This window comes from Chelonoidis abingdonii, chromosome 26 (genome assembly GCF_003597395.2).
Source record: "Chelonoidis abingdonii isolate Lonesome George chromosome 26, CheloAbing_2.0, whole genome shotgun sequence".
Lineage (NCBI taxonomy): Eukaryota > Metazoa > Chordata > Testudines > Testudinidae > Chelonoidis > Chelonoidis abingdonii.
The window spans coordinates 17,616,365-17,625,211 of record NC_133794.1 but is presented as its reverse complement, the minus strand read 5'-3'; the positions used below and the strand labels follow the sequence as shown (position 1 = coordinate 17,625,211).

General features: G+C 51.4%; 1 protein-coding gene across 1 annotated transcript in view; it reads right to left on the bottom strand.

Moving 5' to 3' along the window:
• The window catches only part of PGLYRP2 (peptidoglycan recognition protein 2), a 21,848-nt gene extending 16,796 nt beyond the window's left edge, over positions 1–5,052 (bottom strand). The window contains exon 1 of the mRNA XM_075061053.1: positions 4,875–5,052. The gene's annotated coding sequence lies outside the window, so the exon portion shown is untranslated. The remainder of the gene's footprint in view (positions 1–4,874) is intronic.
• Between the last annotated feature and the right edge of the window lie 3,795 nt (positions 5,053–8,847).

Genomic DNA, 8,847 nt, shown 5'->3' with positions numbered 1-8,847 from the left:
GAAAGAAAANACAGATTTGTCTCCCCATACAGCGATCAGATCCAGTATCTCCCGTAGGTCCATGCTGCAGCTCTTTTTGGATTTGGGACTGCATCGCCACCCCGTGCTGATTAGAGCTCCACACTGGGCAAACAGGAAATGAAATTCAAAAGTTCGCGGGGCTTTTCCTGTCTACCTGGCCAGTGCATCCGAGTTCAGATTGCTTTCCAGAGCGGTCACAATGGTGCAGGGTGGGATACCGCCCAGAGGCCAATACCATCAATTTGTGGCTACACTAACCCTAATCTGACATGGCAATACTGATTTCAGTGCTACTCCTCTCATCGGGGAGGAGTACAGAAACCGATTTAAAGAGCCCTTCATATCGATATAAAGGGCCTCGTTGTGTGGATGGGTGCAGGGTTAAATCGGTTTAACGCTGCTAAATTCGGGTTAAACGCATAGTGTAGACCAGGCCTAAGTCTCCCCCTGTAAACTCCCCTGTTTACAGCTCTGTTTGCTGGCTCCTGTGTCACTGCAGCTGCCTATGCCACTGCCTGACTGGCTGGCTACCTTTATAGGATCCCCTAAGCAGAGAAGCCTTGCACCCTAAGCAGGGCTCAGCTTCTCTCCTCGCACACTGCCCCTACCAGCCTCCACAGATGCAAACTACATACTCTCCTCATATGTCTTGTGCCCCAGAGTGTCCTTCCGCCCCAGTCCTCCCTGCCCTCTCCTGTCCCTCTGCCCCAGAGCTCCCTGCCCCTTCCTGTCCCCCTGCCCGAGGGCTCCCTGCCCCCTCCTGTCCGACAGCTCCCTGCTTCCTCTGTCTTTCCGCCCCTGCACTCCCTGCCTGCTCCTGTCCCCCTGCCTCAAAGCCTCCTGCTCCCCCCCTCCCTCTGCCATAGCCTGCTCTGTCACCTCCTGTCCCTCTTCCATGGAGCTCCCTGCTCCCTCCCATCTCATCACTTCCTGTTGCTCTGGAGGCCCCAGGCCTGCTGCCTGCACACCGGGAGTAACTCAGAAGGCAGGAGGGAACCATGGGATGCAGTGAGCCCCCACAGGGGACTAGACAGGAGGCCAGAGGGGGCTGTACCCAGCTGACCCTGAGTGTCACCTTAGGGTGGTGACTCTTACTTTCTGCCTACCGAGGAATGGAGGCAAGCCAGAGCAAGATGGGGCATCTTACCTGGGGCTTCAGGGAAATATCTACCCCTGGCCACCAAGTAGCCATGGCAGGGGATTGGGGGCAAGTGCTGTCCAGCCCCAGCCAGGGAGCCCTGGCTCATGAGCTCCAGTCAGAGCAGCTCTGCTTTCAGTTCTGGCAACCCAGTTCAACCCCAGTGTGGCCCACAGAGGACATCGTGGGTGGAGAGGGAGAACCTGGCTGTTCGGGATTTACAAATCTCACGGAGCACAGGCAGATGGGTGAGGAGAGTCCCCTGTGTGCATGCGAGCAGGCTGATCACACCCAGGACACCTGCCTGACCTGCCAGCCATGGAGACAGGCACCCACAGATATGACCAAGAGAGAAACTCAGACCTGCTCTAAACAGGCAAGAACAGAGGGGGGAGAGAAGCAGAAATGGATGTGTGTGTGTGCGTGTGCATGCATGTGTATAGGTGTGTACACATGCATGAATGTGCATGTGTGCCTGTGCATGTGTGTGCATGAGCATGCACAAGTGCCTGTGTGTGGGTGTGCATGTGTGTGGGTGTGTTCATGTGTGTGTGACAGATAGGGACTGCAAGCCCAGGCAGTTGAAGGAGTGATAGACGCAATTCAAGGGTAGAGTTCATGAACAGATCTGATTGAAAGCAAACAGACAAGGGCCAGTTAGGGGCAGCTGGGACTCCTGGAAAGGCTACATACACCAAGAGATGGGGATGCTGCCCCAGCTTGTGCCCTGGATGGCACCTATGAAGCAGATCCCATGCGGGCAGCGGGCACGGCAGGACTGGGCTGCCAATGGCTCTGTCACTCACCAGGTCTCCCTGCATAAGCCTTGGCCATGTGCCCGTCAGTGCACTGCTGCCAGGGTCAGCAGTCAGTGGGCTCGGTTGGGTTTGCTGGGTCCTTGGAGCCAGAGGACACAGCTCACACCTAGCGTAGACATATCTCCATGAAGGGCTGAGCCCCCATGCACTGCAGGGGAGGGACTTGGGCTGTGGGCTCCAGATGGAAAGTGGGCTCTGGGGCTGAGTGGCTCCCTGGGGAGTCAGCCCTGGATCTCGGTGGCTGAGGGGCTCCTGAGGAGACCTCTGGCCTGGTACAAATGGCTCAGCGCTGGCTGCCTGGGGCTGGCAGGGCTCCCCAGCACCTACCCTAGCATGGTGCTGAAATGCCAGATGGGGGTGGAGGGGGAGGAGATTCTAAAGTGACCAGGCCTTTGCTAAGGGGAGGCAGGTGATGCGGATTTCCAGAGTGCAGCCAGGGACACTTACAGTGGAGGGGGGCTGCAGAGATCCTCTAGCCTGCCCCCAGCACAGGCCAGAGAGTTTTCCCCAGACAATTCCAGCTGAGACTAGAGCAGATCTTTGGAAATCAGCCAGGCTGGATTGAAAATTCCTGGTGCTGGGAAGTCCCTGTGGCCCGGCTAGGCTGTGCCAGTGTTAGTAAATTGCATCTTATTTCCAGTCTGGGTCTGTCTAGCTTCCATGCCCAGCCTGTGGCTGCTGTTAGACCCCTCTCAGCAGGACTCAAGGGCCCAGGGATAAATCACTGCTCCCCAGGTTGGTGAGTACAGCACCCTCCAGTGTGGAGGTGCAGTCGAGCCCGCAAACAGCCCTGCCCTGGCCCATCCCTCAGGCTGCCTGTGGAGCTATCCTTGCCAGGCTCCCCTGAACAGCAGAGCTCTGCTCCCTGCCCTGGTGCACTGGTCTGCCCCTGCCACGCCACTAGGACTGGACTTTCCAGGGGTCCCCAGACTGGCCTGACTTCTAAGAACACCTGCAGTTCTCTCACATTCCCAGCTCATGGCACCATGTGGGGAGTGGAGCAGGGGGAGAGCTGAGGGTCTTTGGGGCCCTGACTGAACATTGTCAGCCTGTCCAGCTTGTACCTTGAACTCCAGCTGAATCTCCTGGCCTGGGACAATCACATCATCCTTGTCCTGGGCTCACCCTGATTTCCTGCTCTGAGCACTCAGCTCCCAGTGGTGTCAGGGGCGCAGGCAAGGCGCAACATTTGCCATGGGGGCCTCGGGAGAGGGGGCAGGCAGCAGACCCTACCCAGGAGAAACCCTGCCCTGCTCTGTCCCCCTCCACCTTCACCCCAGTGACTCTTTGCTGTGCTGGAAGGCCATGCTGAGCATTCTGTGGGCTCGGTGGGTGCTTTCTCATTCACCACGCACCAGGTTCTGTGTGCTGGTATGGCAGCTTCTGGAGGGAAATGAACAGGGCCAGACTGTGCCACTGGAGCCTTAGCACAGCAGGGGCAGAAGTGGGAGGGAGGAAAACAGGATACGGATGAGAGAGCTGGGGGCTGCGGGTCAGGAGTGAGGGGTGCCAGCAGAGAGGTGACTAGGGTGCTCATGGCTGGGATAGCAGGGGCTGCGGGTCAGGCTTGAGAGCTGGGGGGCAGGGCTGGGATAGCAAGGGCTGTGGGTGGGATTGAGGGGCACCAGCAGAGGGGTGCCTGGGATGCTCAGGGCTGGGATAGCAGGGGTTCCAGGTCAGGGCAGGCAGTTGTGTGCAGAGTGTTCAGAGCTGCTCTGTGTCTGCCCTTTCTCTCTACCGTCCCTGCTCCCAGAATGCACCAGGCTCTGGACTGAACTCTTCCCCTGTGGGCTGAGCCGGTTTTGTTTGCTGTGATTCTGTTGGATGGGCAGAGGGGGAAGTGACAGTCCCAACCCACAGCCACCACCCACCTCTGTCACCCAGCTCCCTTAGCCCCAGAGCAACCCAGCCTGGTCAGACGGGTTCGTCCTCCCTGCCTGGAGAAGAGAAACCAATGATTTGCCAAAGAGGTTTTGTGTGTGTGTGTGTGTGTTGCCATGACCACACTGCTGCTGTTAGTGCCCTAGCTTGGGCGGAAACTTCTGCACGGATGGACCCTGAGGGTGAAGCAGGCACTAGGGGAAACCTGCCCCCAGGTGAGATTCCTGGGAGCTGCCCATCCGCATGGCTTGTGTGGCTGCCCCTCAGGCCCAGCAATAGCTTTGGAGGGCGACTCACGTCACTTGGGGGAAGAGGTGACCCAGGCAGCGGGCGGCCAGGGGATCTGACTTACTGATAAAATTGGCCTCTTCACTCCATGGTACTTGGTGGCCTGGGTCAGTACCGGCATCTACCAGTAACAGGTCGGGGCGGGGGGCAGCTGAGCCCAGAGAGGGGAAATGACTCAGTCCAGGCTGCCCAAGGAGGTGGTGGCAGAGCCAGGAATGGAGCTCAGGTCTCCTGGGCAGTGATGATTCTTAGCATCCACATAGCTCCTGGCATGGCCACGGCACCACATGGGGATTAGCCAAGGAATCCGCATGGCCTGGGGAGAGGATCCTCCTCGTTGGTCTGAGCTCCTGCGTCACTGTGCATTGCCCAGATGGGGGAGCTGAGGTAGATGTGGGGGAGTGGGTCACCCCAGGCCGCAGTGACAGAGAAAAGCTGAAAGCTCAGGACTGTGGAAGGCGCCCATCCTAACCAAACTGTGCTGTGGGGCGGGGGAGCGCTCTGTCCAGTGGTGAGCGAGGGTGTTATGGGCATGGGAAGGTCCTCGCATTGTACCAAGCCATGGAAACCCCCTGTGTGTGGCACTTTGCCCAGGCCTGGGTGCCCAGCCTCCAGGAGGGATCACTGCTCCAGCTCCACTTCGTCCCAGAAAAGAGTCTGAGATGGGCAGGAGAAGAAAGGAGACTTGATCCAACCTTCATCATCCCCTTCTAATGAACAGCACTTACCTGGTGCTGAGCTCCCATGGGCCCCTTTTCCCTGCAGCCAGACACTTTCCACTCTCTGGCGTTCCTGGGCAGTAGGAGGATCCGGTGGCTCTTATATATCCTGTGATTAGCTGGGACTGCATGAGAAATCTGTGATGACTTCACTGCAGTGGCACGTCTCCCGTTCACTGCACTGCTAATGTTAACTCAGCCGGCTCCCTGCCCCAGTCGGGAATTCCCCAGGGATTCTGAACTGCTGAACTGCTGCCTTCTCTGACCTACCCAGGGAGTTCCCTTGCACCCACTAGCTCCACTTCCTGCCCCAGGAATTCCCCTGGGCACTCCAGCTGCTCTCTGCAGTAGGAACCTTCTTGGCCCTGCTCCTATGAAATGACGATTACCTGAGCCCTGGGCATGGAGCTAGCACTTCTCCCTGTGGCTGTGAAAGGCCCAGGGCCAGGCAGGGAGCGTCAGACACACACGGGGCTCTGGAGAGAGCAGGCTTTGCTTGGCTGGTTTGTTCCAGCAGAGCAAATTAAAGTGAAAGCAGTGTGTGAGCCTGTGTGTGTGGATATGTGGGCAACCATAGGCAACTATGTGTACAAGCATGTGTGTATGAACATGAATGTATGTGGGGTGTGTTCACCTGCAGGAGTGTGTAGGTGTGTGTGTAATCCACACACCTCCTGAGTGTGGTAGTCTGTCCCATCGAGTGGCACCACTTAAAAAGAGAGATTAATGAGTCTGCTCTATAGCTTTAACTAAGAGCCAGATGGCTTTTAGCTCATGCGGTAGAAGCTCATGCTTTAAGTTCCAGTGGTCAATCCCACTCGCCAACGACCGGGGTCCATTGGCATTACATGTGCACACATTCAGGTGAGCACAGGAATGCACACACATGCAGGCATGTGTGAGTGTGTGCTCACATGCAGGTGTGTGCACACATGAAGAAGTGTGAAGGTGTATGGTCACATGCAGGGGTGTGTAGGTGTGTGCACACATGAATCATAGAATATCAGGGTTGGAAGGGTCCTCAAGAGGTCATTTAGTCCAATCCCCTGCTCAGAGCAGGACCAATCCCCAGCTAAATCATCTCAGCCAGGGCTTTGTCAAGCCTGACCTTAAAAACCTCTAAGGAAGGAGAGTCCACCACCTCCCTAGGTAACCCATTTCAGTGCTTCACCACCCTCCTACTGAAAAAGTTTTTCCTAATATCCAACCTAAACCNCTGAGATTCCCCCTCATGGAGTTTCTTTAAAATTGCTCCATCAAAGGGAAAGATACGCACTGAGCTGGTCCTACAGTTTCTGAAAAGACGTGAAAAATGTTATATGGGTAGCAATTCCCCACTGGTGTACATACACCCAATCGCCCCTAGTCTCTATCAGCACCACTTCCTCCACTACCCTAAGCCACAACAACACAAAGCCATCAATTAGTCCTCCGCTACTCCACTCTCATGCTCTATCTTTGAAGAAAGAATGTACTGTTCTTAGTTTTATGCACCACAGCTGTAGCACCAGGTATGCTTCCACTGTGCCCCGGAATGGGTGATCATTCTCAACTTTCCGCTCCAATCCAATTCTGTCCTCTCTGTCTGTTCCCAAACTTCCTGACAGTTTTCTCTCTGCCAGGCTCTGGCTCCTTCTTCTCCGCTTGCCCTCCCTTACATACCCCTTCTTCTTCCTCAATTCCCTACATCAGGCCACTTCTCTTCTCTCAAACTCTTCCCCCATCCCAACCTCCATACTAGCAAAATTCCATTTGTTTCAGTGGAATTACTACTGATTTTTGTACTGGTGTCAGAGGAAAATGAAGCCCGAGGACCCCCTTCTATTCTGTATATAAACAAAGCCAATAGAGTTTACAGCAAAAACATTTTGCATAATAAAATGAGTAAAACAATAAAAACAGTGCTGGGGCTTACAAACTCAGATATAAAATTCAATAACTAGTGAAATCTTAGTCAAAATAAGTTAAATTTAAAACACATGACAGGCCAAGTGCCAGGCACTGTAGAAGATGTTTTAGAGAGACAGACTAAAAGGTCTTGCTTTATAGAATGTACATGTAAACCTTGAGTTGCCTCAATAAATAAATACATGAAAAATGTATAGGAGCAAGTAAGATTGTTGAGATTTTTCTGGGCAAAGGCTGCAATGACTAATATATCAGAAGAATGACCTTTTGCAAAAATAATTTTTGACTTACAAATAATGTAGTTCTTTCAAAGCAGATAAGAAGCTCCTTTCACCTTTTTACTAACTGAAGCTTACACAAAGTTTAATCAGGAAAGCCAATCTATCAGTAGCTTCTCTAGTCCAATCTGGAGGGAACAAAAGCATGGTAAAACTCATTCTAGCATTATTCCCCATATTGGAGGCTGGGCTCTCCATATTGCTTAAATGATTTTCAAAACATGTAGTAAAAAATATTATGATAGCTGTAAGCAAAATTTTGTAGCCATACTGAGGCTAGGTTGGTCTTGGCTGTGTAGGCGCAGGTGAAATCACAAAGAGGCTTCCCCAAACAACCCTTGCAAAATAACAGCCAATATACTCAGTGAAAAGACCGCTCTTACCTGTGTCTGTGATTCTGCAAATCACTGAGGGGGCTTGGAAGGGCTAGGAAGCAGGCAGAGTCATGTTTGGATATTTTTGTGTCGCAAGCTATGCCATCCAAAGGAACAGTGCACATGCACTCCGTTTATGTGTGAGAAAGCTGAGGGAGGGAGCTCCCCAAGTATTCTCATGGGCAGTGTCTCTTACGCCAGTACCACCCCCTTCAAAGGCCAGGGCAAAATGTAAATTGGAATCTGTTCCTTAGGTTTCAAATCTGAAATATACTGAGCACTCTGGTCTCAATCCAGTCTGAAGTAAATGGGACTATTCAAAAATGCTTAAAGTTAAGCTTGTGAGTAAAAGGCTTTGCTATAATGGGTCCGAGTACTCAGCACCTTGTACAATCCACCCTTGGTGAATAGAGCAACTGGTATGCAAATATTTTCATAACCATTATCAGAATTCAGTGAAACTGAATGGAACACTCAGCGCCTAAGGCTAATCAGCTTGAAATATATCTACCTTACTGGACTAGGAAAGGAAGCATGAGCTAAAGAAAGAAAGCTGAAGATTCTTCATTTTGAAAGCTAATAGAACATTCTGTAATGTGGTGGTAGGTTGAGTTGAATTTATCAAAGTCATAGTCCAAAAATTTGCTCTAAATGGATAGTGTGAGGCAGGAGGCTGGGTTAGCCTACAACACAGTTCTATCTGTTAGCATGTAAAAAGTTTGAGTATCTTTGCCACAAGCTAAGAATCAATAATCTAATCATTAAACATTAAAATTAGTGATTTTAAAGCAGCTTTCCATACAGAATGGAAAATTGTGTACTTGAAAACTTTCTTAGGAGTCACACTCGTATTCAAAAGCATTAGAAGAATCAAAGATTTCCAGATAACAGTGCCAATTATGAGAGACTTTCACTTCAGAATTGTGGACTGGAGAACATTTGCAACTAATAATGGCATGGCCCAGTTATTCCTGGATTTGATAGCTGACCGGTGTCTTCACCAAATATTCACTGAACAAAAAAAAAAAAAAAAGCTATTGTATATTTAGTTTTGGTAACTAGTGAGGACATTATAGAAAAGCTGGTTTTAAAAAAAATAACTTTTTGGATTGTGCGATCACTAGCTGGTTCAGTATAAATCAGATGGAAGGTCAGTAACTAAGGCTTTCAATTTCAAAAATCACAAACTTTAAGAAATTAAGGGAACTAGTTAGTGAATTTAGCTGGACTTCAGAGCTCAGGGACTTTAATGTGGAATAGGCCTGAATTTACCTCCCAAGCATGGGAGGAAAAAACATGTAGGCAAGGGTTCCAGACCTAACTGGACCTAAAAACAAAGAAGAAAGAAAAAAACAATCATACCCCCAAAAGGCTATTAGGAATAATTAGAAAGTCTACAAGGAATGGAAAAAGAAATTGACC